Raw genomic sequence first — 26,595 nt, 5'->3', positions numbered from 1 at the left:
CAACTACAGTAAAGTAAAAAGTACGTCTCTGAACGATCCTAGGTCTTCAACAATCGCGACAGATACATTATTAGTCCGTTCCGTACTCCATACCCATGGCACGAATACACGAACGGTACATGGCCGTTTATACTGACACTAGTGATACTTGTGCTTTGGATCAATCACGACGCCGATTTGCGAAACACGGCGCGTTACAAGTCATATGACGGATGTTGATTGTTTATTAGAGTACTGGTCTATGATAGTGTTTTTATGTTTATTATTCATCAGGTAAAATGGAGGAGACTTTTACTCTATGAAGAGGTAATTGATAAAAAAGTTCTAATTAATTATTTGTATATAGATTAAACACCACGCTTTTCTCAGCGTAGAAAGGTTTTTAACGTATGCGTGTTCATATTTCAGAATACTTAGTATTATAAAGTACAGTTAATGAAGACATACTGTTTCCTTGAATCTCTTGTTTGTATATGATAAGATTGATAAGAATCCCGACTGATTTTTTTAATTTTTTCTGCTCAACGCAACCAAAAGTCAAACCCACAATTTTTGACCACCACACACATATGCAAGGTTAAAACAAACAATGAATATTTACTTCGTTGATGATTACGTAGCAACGCTTTCTTACGTAATAATTTTAATCACTAAACTTCAGAGAAGCACAATAACATTACTCAGTTTTATTACTACTGAAGTAAGAACGTGTAGTCACGTCCCACTACCTTGTTTGCCCCACTGAGGAAGTGTACAGACAAACATACACTTAATTTAAACCTTATTGTCAAGACAAAATACTGTGTAGCTGTAGGTACAAATCTGTCTAAGATGTTTGCACCTAACGACCTAGGTAAATTTACGTTCGTAGCATAGACTATAAATAGCCAACACACCCATCGTGAAGCAACCTAACCATGTTTATCGTTAGGTCACAAGTTAGTGTCCATTACTGTTAAGGTACAAGTTGGAACCCGGCGACGTGACGTTGGGGGTTTCGGGATTTCTATGAAATACCATACGAAGTCAGCGACACGTAGCCAGCGACGTGTCGCCCGACCGTAGAACAGTATTACCTCTCTCACTCGATTATTTTTCGATATGAACCGAACCGATTTAGATGAGTTATTTGGTAGGGGTGGAAATCGTTTGAGGCCCGAAGAAAGGCAAAGGATAGTTTTTACAATCATCATGGTCATTCCACGCAGACGAAGACGCGAGTAGAAGCTAGTAGCCTATATGTACATTCGCGGACTTTAATTGTTTACTGTTAAGCATCTAGGTGACATGGGCAACTATATGGCATGGGGTGGAGTGACGCTTAACCAACCGCACCCATCTCTCATGTAGGTAAGCATTCCTTCAAAATTCCGAAAACCAATTCCACTAACAGCAAAAACAATAAACCTACACTTAAACTCCAAAACTTTAGTGTTAACGCTTCACTATTAAAATCTTTCCCAACCTCGTATATTTTTCCAAGCCCCCTTCGAATTTGAACCTAAATACTAAATAATACAGTCGATATTCCAAATACAAGTTTACTAGCTACGCAGATTTGAAGATGTCCAAGTTAAAGCACAACATTCATAAATAGAATAGCGAAAGCAGTAAACAGTAACGTAAACTACAAATGGAATCTCCCCTATTGTGATATTTCGAAATGTCGTATCTCCATACGCGTTTCATAATGACATACGACGTTTTTTTAAGTGAGCGCCTTGTAATATGATGCTTCTGGACGTGTATTATGTACATTTTACTGTTATGATACTTATGACGTAGGAATCTATTTAGATGGACCTAGTTGGTTTAATTTAATTTCATTTATGCATAAACTTCACGGTTTTACATGCTTCTTGTTCGTTTATTATGGCATTTCGATCTACAGGGAAATTTTGAAATTATACAGCATAATAATACTTATGCGATAATGATGTTATGCATTAACTGTCTACCTACAGGTGCTTTTTTAAGTCATTCTTATTCAAATCGTACGCATATGTATATTATTTAGAATAAAATACAAGTTTATTTATCAATTTAATTAGTCCAACTCTGTTGTGCCATATAAATAAAGAAATATTATAGGGACAGTCTTACACAAATTGACTAAATCCCACGGTAAACTCAAGGAGGCTTGTGTTGTGGTTACCCAGACTAGTACTTAAATACACAGAAAACATCCATGACTCAGGAACAAATACCTGTGCTAATCACACAAATACATCCCTTTACCGGGATTCGAACCCAAGACCATTGGCTTCATAGGCAGGTTCACTACCCACTAGGACAGACCGGTCGGCAAAACCGAAATATAGAGGGCAACTGACGATTTTTTACCAGAAATATTCATACATACAGAAGGTGTTTACGACCATCGGGGTATCAAGTATTTTTTTAAATAAAAAGTTCGGTTTACTCAAATGTATAACTGAAAATATGGGTGCACACAAGTTGCTCAAAAATATGTCCCATAGCTCTTAAGTCGGCGACATACGACCCGTAGATATGAAGAGTTTTTACCTTTCATCTCCAGTCCAGTAAATCAGAAAATATGCTTCTGTTTAAAATTTTCCTCGCCATGGCTACGGCTCCATCTTTCAGTCCTTTCAATTTATGTGAGAATTCATCATAATTATCGTCTATCGTAGACGGATGTCTACAAGTCATAGCTAGTCGCAAATATAAACATGTTTCCAAATGAATCAGTGATAAGACAACGATAACATACGAGCCAACATACACACGTACATAATACATGTACATATATTAAGGTCAATAGTCAATACGGGTAAGAGTGGCTGCGGGATAAGTGTAACTGGCCTTCTACGGGGCCTGTTTGTCTTTTATCTTTTATCTATTTTTCAATTTGTTCACTCTATATTATTTTATGTCTTTTTCCTTCTTGTCTGTTACCTTTCGTGATTTTTCTCACTTGATGGTCTCATCGGAAGATCAGCGCTGGAAGCCACCAGCAACATGCTGAGATGAGGCCATTATGTGGCACTTTATACTTCCTTTGTTTTTGTTATATCATGTATTTTAATGTGTCTTGTTTGTGTCTACGAATAAAAAATATTCTATTCTATTCTTTACACATTTATAAATTTGCCGCTAAATGCAAGTAACAATTGAACTTGCAATTCATGTGAAGTAACTATTCATTTGAGTATTCCTTAGGCGTGAATTATACACAGGCGGCGTAAGGTGAAGGGCGCGGCGCAGGCATGATGCTGCTTATAAACGTTTTCATACAAAATGTAGGACGACATGTCGTGAATCATACCTAGAGTCAGACTAAGCTAACTTGGAAACCATTTTGATAGCCCAGACTTTGCAAGGGTTAAGCAACTGTCATAATACCATAGAAGTTAAAATAAATATATTTATTTTAGGTACAACTTAAAAAAACCATAATAATAATAAATTATATACTAAGATATTAAAATTAAAACTAAAATATAATAGAACTTAAAATAAACTTATAAATAAAAAATGCTCCCCAGGTCACCTTCATGCATTATGGTACCCAGAAGGCTGGCAGCGTTACCTTTTTGGATGGCCAGGCTTATCCTCTGGCCGAGATAGCTGCCAGCCCTCCGGTCACCTGAGGTGTCTGTTAGACGCTGGGAAATTTCCTTGAATATTATTTTTGCGCTAGGCCCCCACGGTCCCAGAGTTTCTACGCCAAACGGCGCAAATATATAGCCCTCACCGAGGACAGCATATTTGCGCCGTTTGTTCTGTTCTGCGGTTGTAGCCGCCGCTCCTGCCTTGACGGAGGTCGCTTGTAGGTGGGACGGCGCGAGCGTATCAACGCAAGTGGCGTCCCACACGAGCGTCCTCCCAAGCATCCACGGAATGAGTGTCATGCCGTCGGGTCGCTTGCCGTCGTCGCGTGCGATACCGTTCGGCTCTAGGATGGCCGGCACGCTAACGGAGGCAAGCGCCCTCCGGATGACATCATAGAAGTTTGACGTTTAAATTAACACTTGCACTGTTTGGGCTGTCAAAATCGCTGCCAACTGACTTTACCCAAACTACGCGGCACGCGGCTCAAGCGCGCAGCTTGTCGCCTCGGTATATTTTGTGAGACCGTTTTGAAGCGGCATCACGCCTGCGCCGCACCTTCACCTTACGCCGTTTGTGTATAATTCACGCCTTAGAGTATCGGTAGACAAAATAAATTATGGACTATAACTATATACGTGACGTTCCACCGGCAACGGTAATACGTATGACGATTGGCGCTTTCGCTATTATATATATATTAACAACGCTCCAGTAATAATGCAGTGCTACGCGACATGCGCCAATAACAAGGTACCTTTTCCGTGAAACGTCACATGAATATGTCTTTGACACAAGTGGCACTTCAATTTGTACTACTCACTCAAAAACCAACAACGGATTTTTTTCTGTCGTTCAACTATTAACCTATCAATACCCATTTAACTTTCAAACGTTCGTCAAATTGTTAGACATTCCCGTATTAGAACCCATTGTAACCCAAAGACAGAAAACACGTGTCGGATTTATTCCTAAAAATTCGTCACATACCCATAATGTTAGTCACGCGAATTTCAACCTTGCTGTATTGATTTAAAATCTAAAAGTTCCTAGCATTTTTAGAGAAACCGGTAGCACATGTAGGGGTGTCATGTTACGGGTCACGTCTAGGGTGACATTGCAAACGCTTGCAGAGCGCAGGTGTCTCATAAAACCAGTAATACCACTCTACAATTACGCAAAGTTGTGATGGAACGCAATACACTGGTTTTATTAAACATTCGACTTGACCAGCGCTCGTCAGATGTTTGGAGTACGCTGCCTGAAGATGCCAGTAGAACGGAAAAAAGCAGTCCGTTGCAATTAGAACCTAATTAATGTACTAATAAGGTCACTAATTGCAAGCTGCTGTTGACCGTTACAGTCGTTATGGGGTTTTTAGCTGAGTAAGACGTGAAGCTCGACTCAAGTTCGAAGTCATGTTTTGTCTAACGTAGTTGAGAAACGAAATATTTAATGTTACATATTTCAGGAATGAACTTTCCGTAGTTAAAAATATAATGTTTTATTGTTTTTTTTTTGAGTTTTTTAACACCTTGTCAAATAAAAAAACACACCTGGCTAAGTAGCAAATATGTATGTAGTATAATTTAGCTTACTTCAAATGTGTAAGTAGGTGACTAAGAGCGTAAAGAACTAAAAAGGCCTTAGAACTGGAATAATATAAGTTTTACGGCATAAAATTAAATGGATTTTCTGTTAAATTAATGGATATTTAATCGCCTACAACATTATTTTAATTACTAAAAATTTAATTGACTATAGTAAAAAGGAGAACTTAAAGCTTACAAGAATATTTCTCGTTCTAAACAGTAAGGTGGTTACTTTGCGTAACGGGCAAATAAATCTAATAATATCCAATACCAAGAACAAGTACATAAATCATTGTGTAAACATGAATATAAGTGCCTAACTGACCATGCAGATTTTATATTTCTGATAACAGTTTCGTTTCAATAAGCAGTCGGTATGGCAATCGAATCATAGTGAACACATTCATAAGTATGTTTTTATACTTTAACCGGTTGAGAAGCGTTCCTATCGGTAAAGAGAATTCGATTCAAGGTACTTACATCTACATTAAGCAATCATAAGTAAACGAATTCGTTCATCTTCGTCCCGTCAAACATCCTGCAGATGTTTTCATTGTCAATTTGTTTTGCGACCCGTACTATGAACATGACAAGCAACATTCATAGGCCTGCCTTTGCTGGTAAGAAACGTTTCTCAACATCGGTAAAACCATCAGTCATACTTACTCTGGTCTAGCCAAGCGGCCGAGGCGTTGTGCTCGTTAATCTTTGCGAATAAATAGAACTAAAAACTGGTGCGCATAATGTAAAACACAAAAGCAAAGAGTTGTAAGTGCATATACATTTCATATGGACATTACGACATTTTGTTTATAACTGTTGATGTTCTTGTATGTGTTTCCGTATGAGGTACAGTCGGAGTTAATGCAGTGGAGCATGCCAGTTTTTATTGCAATATGAATTGAATGGCTAATAGACGTTAACAGCGTAGCGTTTTGCATACAAGTTCTTTTATTCATAATGTTAATTATTAAACAGATTGGATATCATCATCATCCTCCTAGCGTTTGTCCCGTACTGTGACGACCACTTTTCTCCTTCCACTTCACTCTATCCTGGACGTCGTTCCCCGCTAACCCTTTTGGCGTTTCAATCTTTGGCGATGACATTGCGTCACCGCTGCCTTGGTTTGCTCCTCCTATTTGGACCTGGTAAGGTAAAGCTTTAAGGGCTCTGTTGCCTACGTATTCAGGCGGCTTTCTTGCCTGCCCAACCCACCTCAGCTGACTTTCTTGAAGCTTATCGGCGACGTCTCTCACTCCGAGGCTACCACGGATGTGTTCGTTTCGAACCCTATCAAACCTGGACCAGTCAAACAGATTGGATATCGCTTCATTAATTAACACTAAAATAATACAATGTTATTGTACTTATAAACAACAAAGTAACTGGAATCTCCAGGCAGCATAAGTGTTGTTTTGGACAAACACGAAGATGCAGGCCCTTTATATGTATACTAACCATTCTAAAGTCAGAACAATCATTTTCATTCACAACAGTTTCATGCAGGGGCGATGATTCAATTATAGAAATTAGCGGCGTCACGCCAAGCGTTTAGAGACGTTTGGTGAAATGTTGGAAAAAAACACCTGCTTCCAAAATTACGAAAGGAATTGACGTAAGTAAAATGTAGTGTTGCCAGGCGTACAATAATAATCGTACATGTACGATAATTTGGGCTCCGGTACTAGGTATGTACGATGCAAAGAGCATTATCGTACGCAAAAGAACGATAATTTCAACCTTTGGACGATGCCTCCTAAAAAGTCTAGTATTTAAAGTATTTATTCATAAATATAAAACAGATTTTTGCGCAATTCAGACGAAAGTTGTGTTTTCTTTGATTATATATTGGAAATGTATGCTTCTTTTGCAAGAAATTTTTGGAGTAATGCCTTTTTGATAGGTGTACGATATTTTTTTCAACGGTACGATAATTTTACACTCAAATACGATTCTACTCTTCCGCTCACCTGGCAACAGGTGACATGTAATGGCGCAGTGTTAATGCTAGGCGGGCGGGTCCTACGTAGTGTAGAAGTAAGGAATATCACAAAACCATAGAATCGTAATGAAACATGACCTTTTAATTGAAGAAGGTGACTTAATATATAGAATAGTAGTGTAAATTTTAAGAAATATTAACTAAATAAATGGTCATATCATCAATGACTAGAAGGCTTGTTTCTCAAACATTCAATAATTCTGATAATAAACTTGTGCACTTACAGCTTTTTTTTCTTTAACTGTAATTTATCATAATCTTTATTTAGTATATAACTATTACTTTTACATTTAATATACGCACTCTACTCCATTACTAGTTTCAACACAAAATTAATTAAATAATTAAACGTTGAATGACATTTTGATCAAAACATTTTCATTTTGTTCTTGGCAACTAACATTGTAACCTCCGTATGTTTTTATTACGGCACTTAGCAGATATCATTTTATTGTAAACATAAAAATAAACTGTTTTTGTTGTTGTTAAAATGACCAAATCGAAAACATTTATTGTAGTTGACTTAAGAACTCGATCAGTTTAAATAGTTTGTAACTAAGTAAGAAGAAATAATAGTGCTTTGGTTTCATTGCGTCTAAATATCATAATGCCATTGCAGTTATATCTCCTAACTTTCGTAACAACTTAGTCCCAAAGTGCCTAAATATAAAATTGTTTCCTTCTTAAAATGGCCGAAGGTCATAATGACTTTTATTCATATCGTCCATGTCCATGTCTCATAATACCTAAATGTCAAAAAGTATGTTTCCTAAAATACGGAATTTCAGATGGACTTATTTTTTAAATATATATATATTAAGTTTAATTATGTCTGAAGTGCATTTTTATAATCTTTGTCGTATTTACAATATTTATTCAATTATCTGCCGGAGCTAAAGATGGATAATATTGGATAAAATAGCACTCATGAGTATGTATAGTCGACATTTAGGCATTATGAAAGCACGTCTATTTGAAGTTTAGGCATTTTGGGAATATTTTATTATGAGAATAAAAATTAAGCGCCCTGAGGTTCTGGCACTTTGAAACTATTCCGTTTTTGAAATTTAGGAATTTTCATAAGTGAGTAAAAACAAAAATATCACAATTTAGGGTCTATTAAAGCATAAAAGTGTCATAATTTATAGTCTAAAAAGCTAAAACTGTGAGTATATTACTACTTAAATTATATGGTCATCTTTGTTGGGTAAAATATTCTACAAATAAACATTTAAAAGAAGGACCAAACACGCTACAATTAAGTATACGTGTTTGTAAATGTAAATTTTAAACCACAAACATTGGCTTCCAATTTAAATGTTAATAAGTTAAATTTCAGCATTAATTCTATGATCGTAAAAAATAGAGCACAAAGCGGTCATCAATGAAGTTTTACATCCTACCTATATCTATGTCCACCCATACGGTACGGTGGGCAAAAACAACCGCCTACCAAGTTTCGCGGCCCGCCTCTAATGGCACCATTGGTGGTCCGACGTTTCACGAGTCCAAGAACGACACATTTACACCCATAACGTTGTAAGTCTCACATAAATTTCATATTGACTGAGACTTTTTTCTTTCAAGCGTGCGCGGTATATCCTTTAAATTCAAAAGGTTGTATCTCCCAACAATTTTCCTTAAGACTCGTGTCGTTTTAATTCTCAAACGTGCTAGCCCAAGAACGAATCCTCTCAGTTTTATAAGGTCTTATCTCTCTAAGAATGTACTATGGCGATTGACGCTGTGATTCGGTGCGCTAAATAGCGATGTAAGTAGCTTAATCACTTGCTAATTATCATATAGGTGCTAATCGATTTACATGTGCCTTATGATAAAGGTAGTAAAGTCGAATTGAGTGGCTTTACCAATTAGTAGGTATTCATTCCATTTGTAGGAAGGTTTCTACTTGGAAAAGTAACATGGAATAACTAACTGTTTTACATAGTCAATGAACGTTTAGTGCAGTAAAGGGAATTATTATTATTAGTCTACAACAATTCGATTAAAGTTAGGTATATAAATGGTATTATGTTTCGCAATGTAACATACATAAATATCATACTTTGCGAAACACGCCCTTATGGCTTTCACAATAAAGCCGTGTATACTTTATTAACGCTTCTTCACACGAATTATTTTTACGAACTCATTATGACTGCTAAAAGTTTTTGAAAAGCAATATTTTTTTTTATTACGAAAAGGTAAGCATTTGACCACAATCTCACCTGATGGAAAGTGCCGATGCAGTCTAGGATGGAACATGCTTACCTAAAAGATGTCTATTCACTCTCGATTTAAGAAGATCCAAGTTATAATAATTCATAGTAAATTGGATTTTCAACCTGAATTATCAGGTAATTATACCCATAAATATATGCAAGATTAGTTATAAATGGATTCTACTTACTAAAAGTAATGAATTTATTAGTGTAATCGTATAAAACACAATTAAACTATAAAACTTAAAACCTAAATCTAAAAATAAATAATACTAAACTTAAAATAATAGTACATTACGATACACGTGCGAAAAATAAGTGTTTTAAATCGACACGAGTTGCGAATTACCTATTCGCACATGTATCGTACAACGTTTTACAGTACATATGGCCCTTTAAATGTTCGACACAGTAACGTAATATGCTAATTTTCGCACTAGTGCGTTAAAGTAGCACCATATGTACTGTAAAATACTAAAAAATATCCCCTTGCGGCATGGTGCCGTAGATACTGGCAGCATTTCCTCGCTGTATTGCAAGACTAATTCTTTGAGCGAGGAAGCTGCCAAGTTATAAATATATCATCATTTACAAATTATGGTATAGTCATAGACCTTATACTAACAGTACGGGGCAACCATGATCACTTAATAAAAAAGTATGTAAGAATGGCGCTTACGTTGCTAAACGTCGCCAATGTATTGAAGTATTCTTAATAATATCGTAACCGCCAGTCCTTATTGCACATACAACCAACTAGAGCTTGTTTTTTTTAACTAATAAAAAATAAACCGGCCAAGAGCATGTCGGGCCATGCTCAGAATAGGGTTCCGTAGTTACTCTTCCGTCACAAGAAGCTAAACTGAAGCTTAAAGTATAGTAGATTGTTAACCAAGGGATGAACTGTGGATGTACTGTATGTCTTTTTACTATGAAGGGGAAATATTTTGCGATAACTCAAAAACAGCTAAAGTGATCATGTCCGCTATAGTTTTCATTTAATGTCTTTCTGAAGCTCTACTTCCACGAATTTTTTCATATTTTTTGGACCTACGGTTCAATAGTTAGAGGTGGGGACACATTTTTTTTTTTCGGAGCGATTATCTCCGAATATATTCACGTTATCAAAAAATGTTTGTTGGAGACCCCTATTAGTTTTGAAAGACCTTTCCAACTGTAGGATTGAAGCAAAAAAAAAAAATTATCCCCTCTTTACGTGTAGGGGAGGTACCCTAAAAAAAAAATTTAGATTTTATTGTACGACTTTGTCGGATTTATTGATTTATATATCCATGCCAAATTTCAGCTTTCTAGGACTAACGACCACGGAGCAAAGCCTCGGACAGACAGACAGACGGACATGGCGAAACTTTAAGGGTTCCTAGTTTACTACGGAACCCTAAAAAGGCTAAAAAGAACTAACTCTGCACAGATATATTTTTGAAAACAAATATTGTTTTACGTGTTCCAAAAGTCCGTTCTAACATTTTTTTGCTCTCGTCCGTTACGTCAAAATGCCAGGTAACGAATGAATCACAGACTTTTTTGGGAACGAATACTTGTGGGTTGCGACTGACATGCAAACAAAAATTTTGAAAGCTTGTGAGATATTTCGTTTATTTTTGAATTGAGCATTCCAAGCGTCAAGCTTCCGATTTTATGTAATTATACCGTAAAAATTTAATTCAATGTTTTTTTTTAAAATAAACTAACATATTATTTGTATAGCGAAAGTTGTTAACTAAACGTAAAAAAAAGTTTACCAGAGCCCCTAGTGTAAATTTATTCGATTTCATGACGTGACGTACGCGTTTGCCTTATATCTCAATTAGTATGGGATTTAGAAACAGCGCGCCAAGCGGAACGTTTTGTAAACTCAAAATCCCATACAAAATGAGACTTAATGCAAACGCGTACGTCACGTTTCGCTATCGAATAAATGTACACTTAGGGGTAAAGATTATTTTAAAAACTTGGACCGCCATGCTACTTATACTTATATGTACTTCAGTAGGGCTAAGATGGTCGGTTCTTTATCATTTGTCACCATGCCTGTCACGTTCTAACAAGTATGTAAGTGCGAAAGTGACGGGCATAGTGACAAGCGATAAAAATGGAACCATGCTGCCACTGCTAGTAGTGTAGCGTGTCAATGTAATGTCACATTGCTCTTAAAAAAGGTGGTATCGGACATAACAATATAAACATAAACTGCTTTATTAGTTAAATTTTCCACGCTCTTTACAGGTACAAATGGGTGGATTTCATCAAGAAAATTTTCACCATACAAAAATTTATTTAATTTTTTTAAATCAATAAATGCGAGAATATCTACTCTAATTTGTTATGTGATATTTACTGAGTAATTATGTTAGATTTGTATGCGAAATGATGGCATATTTTCGAAATTATGACCTTTGAAAAATAATAACACGAGATGGTGATGGCCACGGTGGTATGGTAATGATTTTATTAAATACGGGGATGACATCATGTGTATGGTAATGATGTTTTATTAAAAAAAGGTGTAAATAAAACAACTTTTTTAAGCATATCAACAAACATGGGTATTTATTTGAATTGTCAAATAATAAATTTACCATTTTCATTGTTCTATATTACCTTTATAGGCACTTAAGAACAACAACATCAGCAACATGATTAAATAATCAACTATATGGTTTTAACCAATCTTCTATTCTTAACATTGTAGTTTTTAGTGCCGATTATTATAATTTCGGTTTCGTAAACTTTTCTCATCCTTAATCACTTCCTTTTTCCGTTTAATAATTCGAATTGTAATGCCTAAGGCATCCATAATATGATAAAATAATCATCTACTTGGTTATAATCAGTTTTCTATTCTTAACATTGTATTTCTTTGTACCGATGATTATAATTCCTGTTTTGATAACTTTTTTCACTTTTAATCTCTTCCTTTTCCGTTTGAGGATTAGTGTTGTGATGCTTTGGGCACCCATAATATAAACTAATAATCATCTACTTAGTTATAATCAGTTTTCTATTCTTGACAGTATTTTTTTCGTACCGCTTATTATAATTTCTGTTTCGATAGCTTTTCTCACTTTTTAATCTCTTCTTTCTCCGTTTTATGATTAGTGTTGTGATGCTTTCGGCACCCATAATATAAACTAATAATCATCTACTTAGTTGTAATCAGTCTTCTATTCTTAAAATAGTATTTTTTCGTACCGATTATTATAATTTCTGTTTCGATAACTTTTCTCACCATTAATCTCTGCCTTTTTCCGTTTAATGATTAGTATTGTGATTCTTTAGGCACCCATAATACGAAATAATAATTATCTACTTAGTTATAATCACAGTATACTTTTTTCGTACTGATTAGTATATAATATCTGTTTTGAAAACTTTTCACACTTTTAGAATCTTTTTTTTTCTATTTAATGATTACTCTTGTGATGCCTTAGACACCCTTGTCATGATAAAGTAATCTTCTAAGTACTTAGTTCTAGTTTTTTATTTATTTTTAGCATTGTACTCTTTATCACTTATTTATCCTGTTATCTGTCAAACTTAAACTAATATTACTATTATATAATAATAATAATAATAATAATAAAATTCTTTATTGCACACTACATAAAAAACAGATACAGAAATTGATTACATATACACATATAGATATCTTTTATATATTTGTTTTTTTTATTCTTTGTCTATAGCTTGATTTTGTAGCTTTCCATTTTTACTTATCAGTATCAGTCAAGTTTTACATTTTAAATAGTGTATTTAATCATCATAGAATACTACTTGATTAAATGTTTTTTTTTTTACTTTATATTATCTATTTCGTATCATTGATTCACAGAATAATATTCTCTCCGTATTTAATAGAACTACTTATTTATGGATTTCGTATAGAGAGTGACTAACTTGTTTGACAATATTTTTATATTTGATGGTTTAGCTACAATTTTGTTCCGAACATGAGAAGTAAGATGGTAAATTCGTGACATCCGAAAGAGTTAATTGCTTGGTCATTTTTTAGCGTTGTGACCTGACTTTTATTTTTAGCTTAACTCTTGGGTTTGCCACAGGAACTTGTAATTGCTATAAAGCGTAAATGTTTTCCATGACTGCACACCTGTCCATAAGTGCATTTGAAACAACTTGAAGTTCTTAGAGTCAATCTGTTACAGTTGCGCTGCCATAAAACCTGATGAACTTTCAGACTGCCATTGAAAGTTTGAAGTTTATCAGCAATCATCTTTACTCTGTTCTCTACTTCAGTTTTATCAACAAGAATCATTGTGATATTGGTGCGTGGTTGTACGATAGTTATAATTTTTTCAATAGATGTTATACCTATCCGTGCTATGGTTAACTGCAAAATCAGCCGTTCTTTTACCTATTGAACGAACCCCATCAGCAGTGCCTTTACCGTGCCCAGATTAGGTGTAGTTCCATGTTATTTCGGTAATTTGTGGAAAATCATTGGACCATTATATGAAACATATATTTATTTCGGTATTGAGATTTCGGTGAGTCAGACTGAAAATGTAATATGTTTATAAATGGATTATTTTCCATTGCTTTATTGATAAGTGGTATGAGGTGTGCCCATACGGCTGGAGCGTTGGCTTTAAACATTCGCTGACTGTGTAGACTGAAGTTGCTTTTATATCACTTATTTGGAAATCAAATGCATGAATGACAGCAGTGTGAAGACATAGTTCTTTACGGCTACCAACGAAATGAAGGGATTGAACTTCATTGGAGGCTTTTATTGAACAAATTTAGAAAAAACGTCATCACCGTACATATGGAATCACAACCGTCCATTGCTTGAGAGCCGGTAATGACGGTTATGGTGTTGACAATTTTACGCATTTATTGTAGATTGTTTTTGAACACTAACATTCATAACGACAGGGTCATGACACCAGTATGTTCCCTTAGAGTCACATTATCGTAGGTAATTGATTTTAATATCAGACAAGTACATACTGTAAACTTCTCCTGGATGGTTATGAAGCAACAGCGTGACAAATCCCTTTTTGAGGAACAGATTTCTATATTTTTCTGCTTAGCGCGCGCATAAGGAAACGTGTACTCGCTTTCGTTGCTTAAGCCGAGCTGAGGAAGCGGGCGGCGGTACGCCCCGCTATATTTTGCTGTATAAATACATAACTACCTCGACTTTGACAATACGCTGACGGTGTTGACGAATACTCGTGACAAAACTTTATTAAATTTTTAAAGTACGTACTCGGTGACGGAATAATTTTATATTTTTTTATATGTAAAACAACACCTTCGATGATCTAAAAATGAAAAATAAATCGCAATCGTACGTTAGGTATTCGACAATTTTTACCACAAACAAAGAGGTTCAGATTTTTTTGGTAGACGGTGATGATTTTAGACACATGAATCATTTTATTTAAAAAAAACTGTTCATTTATCGGAGTTTTTAATTGAAGGAACTTTAAGATGACACCACTTAAAAACAAATAAAAAAGTTGCAATACGTAAAACCTACTAGTTTTTTTTATAAACACCGAAACGTAACTTTTCGCCGGAATTTGAAATCCACCCAAATACATTATTATTATTTTATTTTTTTTATACTACGTCGGTGGCAAACAAGCATACGGCCTGCCTGATGGTAAGCAGTATCCGTAGCCTATGTACGCCTGCAACTCCAGAGGAGTTACATGCGCGTTGCCGACCCTAACCCCCTCCCACCCTCGTTGAGCTCTGGCAACCTTACTCACCGGCAGGAACACAACACTATGAGTAGGGTCTAGTGTTATTTGGCTGCGATTTTCTGTAAGGTGGAGGTACTTCCCCAGTTGGGCTCTGCTCTAGATCTGGAATGACATCCGCTGTGCTGTGCCCTACCACACAGAGCGAGATGACATTCACAATGCCCATACCTCTCTTGTGGACGTAGTTTAAGGACATACCCGGGTCCAAAACCCTATTAGACCCTATTAGAACTAGAAGACCAAAGATTGACATGATTCGTTAAAAAAAAAGGTACATGCGTAAGATTCGATTCGTTCGACATGTTTTGTAGCAGCTTGTATAAGTTGTATATTATTTAACATCTTTCATGTAAGACGCTATACCGTTAGTGAAATTCATGATAAGTGCAGTTTAAACATTAGAGCCAATTTTATATATTTAAATAGCGAAACCTGCAATAAATTCTCCATACAATCATCAGACCCTGCCAATTCACACCACATTTGTTAGCAACCTATTTAAGACCAGTAGCGAAGACCAATTATGGACCTCAAGCTCTCTGCAATCACCCTGTACCATGAGATCTCTTGTAAAAACAATAGGAGCACCTTAATCCAAGCAACTTTCAACTCTAACCTTATAAACATAAGGTTATAAGTTTCAAAAGCACAATGGCAGATGACGGTAGTAATGAGACCGCTACCAGGTGATCTTTAATTGTTTTTTGAACAGATAATTAAAAATGCGACTGAAATTAACTGTAAAGTATAGAATTAACTGGGACAATTGCTACTGTATAAGGAGCATAGCATTTTATTTTAATAACGAAGGGGATCCTAAGGGTATTCTCATTTTTAGGGTTCCGTAGCCAAATGGCAAAAAACGGAACCCTTATAGATTCGTCATGTCCGTCTGTCTGTCCGATTATGTCACCGCCACTTTTTTACACTAAAACATAAAAATGCTAAAAATATCTTAGTTTCTAAAACAATATAGTTTTGTAAAAAAGTATACTCGTCTGAAATTTTTCAATTTGATTTAAAACAATTTTATTATTATTAACCAAACATGACTTAATAGCGTTTAATTATGTTTTGAAATTACCTCCGACGATATATATTGATATGGGGTCTATCCATCGAGTATAGTTTATGATAATGACATGACAAACACAACCATTTGGACGTATTTGACTTTGAGATACTTTTACCTACATGGTGATTAAAGCAATATTGTATTAAAAAGCCGGTACTGTTCTATTTATCGTATTGCATTTTATAAAAAAAAAGTTGGACACAGAAACGTACACATAAACTGTATTACAGCAAAAAATATGACAGAAAATAAAGTGTTCCCCTAAGTATTCCATTTTTACCAAATCTAGGTACGGAACACTATAGATAAACTGAATTTTCATCTATCCAACAATGCAAATAACACCTGAACCTAACAGACAGCACATGACCAAAAAAAAAGTATCCGAATTTACGAAATTTTACAACTCAAAGCGTAAAATGGTACCTCATAAAACTTCGGTAACCAGTTGATATAATTTTAGATCGTAACGAGCAGGCTTCGTGGTACCGGGCCAACCGGTTGTGATGCGAGCTCGTTGGTGGAGCGATTATTATTGGATATTCGGCTTTGGAATTTCGAGGGATGTCTAGTGCGTTTTGGTTGTTAAGTTATGCTACTGAGTTTTGAGGCTTTGGGATCTGTTAGTTTTAGAGATAATAAGGCGTAAATTAGTGACAAATCAACCAATCAATAGAATTTATTTAAGTTACGCGCCAAATCAGATCATATTGTGAGAACAAATGCCACGAATTTTCTAATAGTTTTGTTATTTACAATGTTACGCCGTCCGCGTTCGTCAGTTAATTGTTGTTGAATTTACATTAGGTACTAGCAAGTCATCAGGATGGTTGGTACTTCTGTGGTTTAAGAAAAACGGGTGTATTTTCCACTATGTGTTCTTTTTGTAACAGTTTGAGCCATTGTACCAGATGATCGAGGAATTTTGCTCTGTATGTATCGGATACCTACGAAACAAGATACGAAATTAACCGGACAATACTCTTCGACGATACTTTATCTTGACCAAGTCATTGTTGTTAGCTTACACCAGAATCGTAAAGTGACTAATCATTTTAAGATTCATTGCCCCTTGCGCTACATGCCTATCATTCTACTAAAACTAAAATACTTTAGTAAATCATACTTATAGCCAGTTTCACAATGTCCAATTAAAGTATTAGATAGCTAACTAATAAATAAATTAACTGCCCGATAAACTTCCTACAAAACTTAGCACTTCATCTACCAGTTAGCTTATTTGAAGATTGTGAAACGCCAACGATGACTTTATTGTCAGATAAGTGGCAAGCAGCTTATTCTGGACTTTACTTGGACATTGTGAAACCGGCCCTTAGAAGGGGAATAATGTATTTTGAGTGTAAAGGTATGTATGTTACCTGTCTTAACCTTCTGAGACTCAACTCAAGTCTTTTGAGTCTAAATTGAAGAACTCGACTCGTTTTTACGAGAATCAGAGCTTAAAAAACTTCTGAGTCTTTTAAGTCTCGAGTCGAGTCCTTTATTGAGTCCGTTTTAAGCGCGACTTAAAAGGACTCGAGTCTCCGAATAGACTCAGCCAACAATTTTACAGGTTTTTACCTAAACTACAGTAAAGGAAATAGGCGTTATTGTATGATTTATGTTATGTACATACATGAATTTTACATAAAGACAACGCATTTCGAAGTTATTTGTACAAAATTAAAAGTTCTCCGAAAAATACTCTAGTCTCTACAAACGACTCAGAACTCTAATAAGTCGAAAAGAACTCGAGTTTCGTCTCAATTATAAGAGTCTGAAACACTGAGTCGTGTCTTAAAGCAGAGGACTCAAAGGACTCGAGTCTTAACCAAACCTACCTGAGACCCTGAAGCAGTTTTGTTATTGAATTTTACTCTTTTCGTTACTAATGTTATTATATAAAAGCTCAGAATAGATTGTAGAATGTGTACAATTTGTATGCGCGGTCTCAGGATATAAAAACGCCCTACAATTGTAAATTAAAAAAAACATGTTGTTCCTAGTCTAAGTCCTATAGCAGATTTTTTCATATAAATTAGTACGTGTCGTTAATTGTTACCATCATTAATTAATTAAATGCGTTTCTAGTTTTTAGCATATTTTCCCGTGCTAGGAATTGAACACGCCTTTAAAGGAGGTTTCCTTAGTTGTACGGTGTAATTACATAGCCAGGACCTACTCAGTAGTTAAATTACTTAAAACAAAAAACGTACGCAAGTTATGAGAATTTGGAGTTTAGATATTTTATGGTTGTCAATAATTATATGTTAGTACTTTAAGTTTGTCTAACTAACCTGACAAAAATACATAGGTACTCATAAATAATCAGACCTTAAATTAGTCGTACTCGTCGAAGTCAACGATGATAAATAAATGTTGTTCTGCATAAGGAGTGAAATTTTACAGTTATTGGCGCTTAGGCTAAAACCTCCGTTTTGACGTAACCGCCAATATTGATAAACAAATTTTAATAACCACGAACACATTATTAAAAATAACGCAATGTCATAAAATAAACAAACCGCAGGTAAATATACATTATTAAAGGTTATGTTATTGTTGGTCGTAAGGGACAAATTTCGTCTGACTTTTACACCTTTAGCTGACACATTCAAGTGCACCCATAAAAATTATAAATAAAGAAAATTGCTGTATTTTATTTAACCATTCCAGGAATGAATTGAATTACAAATAGTTCTCTCACTGCAACGGCGGAACGTGACCGGAACGACAATGCGTTTTAACTTTAACAGTTGACATTTCACTTTTTACAAGTCCGTTTAAGCTGAAGTCAGAAAACTTTGAAATTAAATCCTGCAAAGTATACATTTCCTAAACCTTAGGCTGCTATGCCAATGATGCGCAGATTATTAAGAGATGTGCGGGAATCATCCAACCGATTAATACTAATGCTATATGCTATGCTATTGGTAGATGGGGTAGTAACGGGGGAGGGGAGCAAATACGTATTCACATAGCTTTAACTTTATTTACACATTTATATAGGTATTTTGTAGTGTTATTGAAAAACAGGACGGGAAAGAATACGGGACGCGATACTTAAATACGGTGACAGTCCGGTATATACGGGACGTATGGCAATCCCAGCTATTGTCTCCTCTTATCTCTGCCACTCTCGGACAGTGGAACACGAGCCTTGATCCCAGCTGTTACCACCTGTGCCGATAATAACACACGGGGGATAACCCTAAACAAACGCTGCTTTTTTCCGAAATATGTACCTATTATAAAGTGATAAGCAACCCATTTTTATGGACATGTATGTAATGGTCCTCGCGATGACTTTCGAGATAATTCTTGAAACTTGCACCACACGGCGCATGCGTGCTAATTATTGCCATTACGACCGTGCCATGTGACAACAACGGCCACTGATAATTGACCGCAACGACCAACTATAGAAAAGCTAATTTTGTTCAAATTTAATTGTTAAGCTCAATAATAATTATAAAAGGCAACCATTCTGTTATTAGTCTTGTCAAACATTTCTATGAGATAATGAAACTACTTGGCTTTTATTAATAATTAATTATAAAATAAATATGGCAGCCATACTGTTATTTGTATTGTGTCAAAGGCATAAGAGTAAATAATAAAATATGGTTCATTAGCAGGTCTAGCTTTCGCACACATTTGCTTTAAAAAAGTAACTTAGGTATTTTTTTTTTCTTACAGCCAATCAGTTTCAAATCGAGAATCCACATTGACTGATTAACGTCAATCAGAAGTGAACTATGAAATTTTAAAAATTACCCTAAGTTATCTCAATACACCTTATCACTATCAACATTACATTTTATGTTCAAAAGTGACAAGTGCCAAATGTAAAAAAATACAAAAAACTTAGGTTCCGATCTAACAAACGACAGTGTCGGACGAACAAGCCACAGGCCCATGTTTTTGCCCAAACAAGTCCCATGTGTCATCAGTTGTAGAATATTTATTTAAAAATCCAATGGCAAAAATACGAACTTTCCAAAGGACGGACGCCCTTGCAAAAAAAGTTGGCTTCGGATTTTACATATTTATCTCTACGTCTCAATTTCTAATTATCATCCCATTCTCAACCTTACAGCCTTTGCCTTAAGAGACATTCTCAGTTTATGAACTGTTTTGTTTGTTTGCTTTTTTTCACAGATTTTGGATGCAGTGTCTGTCCGTCCGTATCTTTTCTAGGAAACCCTCATTACGCGAAGTTGATATATTACGATACGCACCAAGTAATTTGAAATCGTCTAATTAACTTGACTAATTTTACTGAAATAACTTTCTACGACTGAGCTAGGCTTTGAGATTAGAAATTCAAAAACGATTCTTGCTTCGTCCGCCATTGCTCACTTGCTTAACCATTCTCATGTTTTTTGTTCGTCGAGTTTGGCCACTAGTGTTATTATTTTTTAATCATAGACAAGGGTTTTCTTTTGTAAACCATAGACATCTTTATTTATTATATTCAAAATAACAGGTCAAGGTAACTGCTAAATGTGCAGCCAAAACGAATAATGATTTTCAAATAGGAATTTGAAATGAGAAGCTAAGTCTACAAGTTTGAAATTCGAACGAACTGGCTGGTTTTACAATTGATGAAACGGGATAACGTACCTAACAGCCACATAAACGTTAAACAAGTTTCTGAAAGGGACTTTTGTTGCCAGTTACAACCAAATAGGTCTTGTGTTTTATGTTTCAGCGTTAAAACAACGTATTTATTGGCAAGTAATGTAACGGACTCTGACATTGGCACTTAGTTTTTGTGAGATCGTTACTAGTATCGCCATAAAAATAAATTGAACGCGGCTTTGCTGACCATTTGTGTTGGTACTGCTTTATTGTGAATCTAATGACAAGTCTATTATAAGACTTTTATTTCTATACAAACCTAGTTTTTTTAGCATTAGACTGGTAAACAATCTTGACATGTATATTGATAAGTAACAGCAAATAGGTATGTAATAATTATATAGCAAGGACATATATTTACATTATTTCGGTTTCATAAATGAAATAAGTAATAGAACAGTTACAATTTTTATTTTATGTTTTTCAATAAACATACACGTCAAAATTATTAGGTGTTGGGAGAAATTGCCAAGTTATATATTATTAACGAAGATCCGTTATCCATATATTATTAACGAATATTAAGTTATATATTATTAACGAATAATCAATCCGAGGGATATCGTCACTTTTTTACTACTGTACTACACATTTTTATATACACAGTGTTTTTTTTTTATTTCCGTTAATTGCAAGGGTGCATCCCTGAGCTAAAATTAAGTAACTTTCTCAAAGACACCGGTATTCTAATTAATTCCATTTCGGAGATAACCAATAATTATTTTTTATCTGATAAGGCCCTTACGAGCGTATAGAATTGCCTTAGAGCCTGTTTTCATATTGATTAGTGTTTAGTACGAGTTCATACATTTGCTAATAAACGTAAGTACTATCTCGGACGATCGGTGTTCAAAATGATATTGATATGACACAATTTTCAATTGTTTAGTTGAGTTAAACGTAGGCCAAACTGGGAAATGTCTAGGTGGGTGCAGTGAGAAGCTTTTAGAAAAGTAAAACTTATAATTATGAACTATAAGTACTTACTTCTACAGTGTTTTTCCTAAGCTAAAAAACGAAGTATTAACCTTGTTTGCCACCAACGTGGTATAAAAACGTAATAATGTGTAGTTTAAGTTTATTATTATGAGGCTGGGAACATGCGCGGGAGTCGAGAATTTTAATGCGCGCGTGTCGGACTTGGAGGTGCGGCGTGGAATACTGAACGCGGTGAGGGGTTGAATAAAAGGATACTCATAGATATAGGTACATATTAAATAAATTAAGCTATTTTAATAGTATAGCACATCACAATTACTGTGGAGTGTGGACTGATTTAAGGTAATTTTCATCCTGAACTTATTGAATGTATTGACACAGACATAGACCGCTTACAAGTTATCTGCTTTGCCCGAAGGTTGTCCGGTTGACTGGAAGAGAAGGCCTTAATGCCTGCTACTGGTAGCATTAAGTCCGCCTTTTGTACGTTTGTATTTTCTTTTGTGCAATAAAGATTAAATAAATAAATAAACACGCAAATAATTAAATGAATAAAAAAAATTAGGGACATTGTAAAATATATCTAAAAAACCTACGCGTAGTAATTAAAATATTAGTAATTGGTTAAAAAGTTAATAATCAGCGTGGGTACATATAATTATACCGTTTCGCCAAAGGGAAACAGATTACAATTCTAAATAAGTTATAAAATACCTAATTAGTACCAATAAGTACACCCGAAGCGTAGGAAATGTGATTAAATGAATAATTCAAGATGGAGTCGAGAATAAGACGATTGTTTAAATTCGGAGAAATCCGCGTTTGGCCTCCTTGCCCGTTTTGGGAATGCCGGTTTTTTGTGTTTATTTCAGTTTGTTTTGAATGCCTATTTAAATAGTTTTCTTGCTGTGTTAGCTATGATTATAATCGTGATAGCCATCTATTCATTCTCGCAAAAAGATATAGAAAAAAAGAAAATTATTTAATTTTCTAGATTATCTATCTAGCCTTTTTATATACCTACCTTCCTAGTCCGTGAAATAGTTTGTCAGTAGAAAAAGGCGCGAACTTCAAATTTTCTAAGGGGCAATAACCCTTCGCGCCTACATTTTTCAGCTTTGACGGAAATGGCTTGACAAACGATATGTTTAGTTATTGTTTTAGAAAAATACACTGTTCTTTATTGTCTGTACTAACTGCCCAATAAAAAAAGACAACGTTAAGCTTAGTAATAGAGAGACAAAGGCAGCCTTATCGCTAAAGAGCGATGTCTTCTAGACTATCTTTATCCAGTTATGCTAACCTTACAAGTTTATCTTAGACTTTTATTGTTTTATAGTACAGGTAGGTGTAAGTAGGAAAGTTATTCTTATCCATTATCTCGTGTTAGAACCGGGGACGCGATTAAAGGTACCTATTAGAACTCCAAATCTGTAATTTATTCGGAATAACTAACAGTAAATAAATCTAAAATGAAAATATAGGTACAAACGATTGGTATGTAGAATGGTTAGGTAGGTATTTTATTTAAAATATTTCGACGGTAGGAATTTGAGTAAAAAATCCCAAAAACTCGATTTTCGAACTGGCCACTCGTGACCCCGCTGTCGCGTTTTACTGCGCGCCATAAAAAAGGAAAAAGAAAAAAGCGTGTTTTTCTTTTAAAAGGTTATAAATAATATTTCTTTTTGCTCGCGCTACGGTCAGTTTTGAGAAATGGGTTCGGTTACTGATTCGGCTGGATACAGGATAGGGAGCATTTTTATTTTCGTACACCGATTCATTCATTAAAAAAAAACATCTGATAACACTGATTGATCACAATGCCAATTTTCTCAACGCTAACGATTTGTTTAAATTTAAAAAGTTACGCACATTGTTTATGAGCGGTTGACAAAACAAAAAACGTTCCATTCCACGTGATAATGACTAGTAATGGCTGCCAATTTAGTTTCCAATGAAAATGTAACGTGTAATTTCTATATCAATAAAAAATGGTTTTAATATGGTCATCGTTTTTATTAAGCAGGTGCTCGAACTTCGTAGGGGTATTTGTTATTTATTAGGGTAATGTCGTAAAAAATATGGCAACACAATTACAGTTCTGTCCCTTGACATAAGTATTTATAGAATTATTCTGGACATTAAGTTTGAATAATTGTTAAAGCAAGTGTCCTTAAAAGTAGAATTTATGGGCGAAACTGCATTTTACAAGTGTTTAAGAGCTTGGTAGTCCAAGTAAACACTATCGAATTTGACCTCAACTTATCCTAAAAACTTTAAGGAAATTATAATTAATGCAGTTTGTTAGATAACACGGCTTTAATCCACTTAATGGTATAGCTATAGGTAAATAAATACTTGTGTCCTAAGTTATCCGCCTCCTTATAGAATTTGAATCTAAATTTTGGTGGAAAAAATATGGAACGTCAGCTTGCGTACCTACAACCTAAAGCAAGGAACCTAGAGTTAGACCAAGCTAAGTTGGCAGCGATTTGGATAGCCAGATAATTTCATAGAAGTTTGACGTTTAATATACAGTCTAACACTTGCACAGTCTAGGTTATCAAATTTGCTGCCAACTTTGGTCTAACCCTATATATCTTACTTCTATTTATTTCGCTATAGCTATTTCTCTTTTAAAGTTTTAGATAGGTAAGAAACGTAGCAATTTAACTAGGAACCTACCAAACTACCAATCCACATAGCCTAGGCATTGGTAGGATTTTATGCATGTGGGTTAGGTATCAAAAGCGTATTATCTCACAAAAATAAGAAATAAAATAAGGTCTACTGATTGGTTAAAAAACATTAAGCCGTAAGTATTAGCATTGACAGTAGGCATCTACAGTAAAATTGCCGCTTTTTCCGGTAAGGTAACTAAACTGTATAATTGTGACGGCAATGTCTTATTGTGTTAGGTATTATACTATATTATATTATATTCAATATCAGTGGTCTAATCAGCATTCGTGGTTATTTATCTGATATTACGTTACGATATTGGCCTGCGTGTTTTTGTTTTTTTATCTACCTACCTACCTAAATAAGCGTGAAGGTATTTTAATGTAAAATAATTGTTATTTGTCTCCCAATTTGTACTCTATGCTTTCATCTGTTCAATAACATGGTTTGTTTGTAATCTTATTTTTGGGTTAGGTTTAATAATAAAAACACCGACGGTTTGACGAACGGTACTTATTTCTTTCTCTTGTCCTTTATGAAGCGTGTTACTTTGTTTATCTTTTCCTTTGCTTTATTAGTCTATTGTCCGTTTTTTATTCTGACAACGGCGTTCTCGTTACAGCCAGAGCGTCGGTATTCGAGTCAGCTCAAACTTGGCTTGCCCATCGGGCAGTAAGCAAAGTTCACGGCGCCGTCACCGATAAGTATTAATTACATTATAAATTACTCGACATACTTCTAGAGGACTGATAACACGACCGGCGGCGCCAAACGCACATAAAACTTAATAGAAACAACGGATGTAAGTAGAAAACGTTCACACCTAGCGCACGCATTTATGTAAATACACAACGCTCGGATCGGATAAGACTGTCACCGTTTAAAATTATGTTTATTTACTAGATTTTATAGCGAAATCGAGGGCCAGTGACCCCTTCAACACTGATGGACCATAATTAATCAGTCTGGACATACCTAAACACATCGAGCATGGCTTCGAAACTCCAAAACACGTTTGAAAACACTTCACTGCACGCACGCTACTTGGTTATCACACACTGTTGGCACTCGCGCACGTAATGTGGTACACTGGTCATTATTTTTGTTTACCGGCAGTTTTTGAGGTTGTTTAGTAACAGCAGACGAGCATGTTCGCCGGTCGCGAGTCTACTGCACACAACAATGGTCCGTCCCGCGCGCGAGAGCGCGCACACTGAGACAGCCACTCACACAGAGGCGGGCGTGCACCGACGCGCGTATAAAAAACCGACGATTGGTATGCAGACGTTCGGTTTGAGCAGGTCCTCGGCTTGGCGCTGTTTTCGTCTGCGGTTCGGGGTTCCCGGTACGAAATTTGAGATTGCCACAAAATTGTACGCGCTTCGTATTCGATCGGTAGGTAGTTCAAATAATTAATTATAATTAGTGATGCAAATAATTGGACGTGGGTTTCGTAGGTATTTAAAAATTAAAGCTTTCATTTAACAAAATTATGATTAAAACGTTCATAATTTAAATGAGCTTGGTGATGGTTGGTATCTGGAATATTAAATTGAACATTTCACAAAATACACTTATTAATTGCTGCATAAAATTACGTTGCAGTAACTTATGAAATCTGAAATCAAGTCTGTTTTGAATAAATAAATACAACAGTTTTAATTAATTTTCTGATTCCTCAATCTGTTTTTATTTCGTACTAAATCTTATGAAGTTTAGCAAGCATCATAATTTTAAGGTAAAGCAGAAGAACGGATAGTATGAAATTTTATGCAAGTCTTGTGCTTTAAATGTAAAAATATGCCGTAACGTGGACGAAAAAAACGACGAAAGAAAAATATTGTAGGTATTTACATCTCTCATATTTGTAAAAACGTTTAATGTTAAGGGGCCCACTCATTACCAGTTCGAGAACGATATCGGCCCGTCAGTTATTCGCGATTGTCAGCTTTTGCGAATAACTGACAGACCGATATCGACCGGCGAACTAGTAAACAGTGGGCCCCTTAACTCTTTCCTAATTTGCGTATTTAGTGTACCAAAATAACAAAAAAATTGTCACAATATAATTAAACAAGGTAAATAAAAAAGAACAGGTGATTAA

General features: G+C 35.2%; 1 protein-coding gene across 4 annotated transcripts in view; it reads right to left on the bottom strand.

The window, feature by feature from the left end:
* The window catches only part of LOC133530554 (protein pangolin, isoforms A/H/I/S), a 226,140-nt gene extending 199,745 nt beyond the window's left edge, over positions 1 to 26,395 (bottom strand). The window contains exon 1 of one of the 4 annotated variants that reach the window (XM_061868505.1): positions 25,467 to 26,395. The gene's annotated coding sequence lies outside the window, so the exon portion shown is untranslated. The remainder of the gene's footprint in view (positions 1 to 25,466) is intronic. The other 3 variants (XM_061868507.1, XM_061868504.1, XM_061868506.1) reach the window with 3 other exon arrangements.
* Between the last annotated feature and the right edge of the window lie 200 nt (positions 26,396 to 26,595).

Source organism: Cydia pomonella, chromosome 23 (genome assembly GCF_033807575.1).
Source record: "Cydia pomonella isolate Wapato2018A chromosome 23, ilCydPomo1, whole genome shotgun sequence".
Taxonomy (NCBI): Eukaryota; Metazoa; Arthropoda; class Insecta; order Lepidoptera; family Tortricidae; genus Cydia; species Cydia pomonella.
This window is presented reverse-complemented; position numbering and strand designations above follow the sequence as displayed.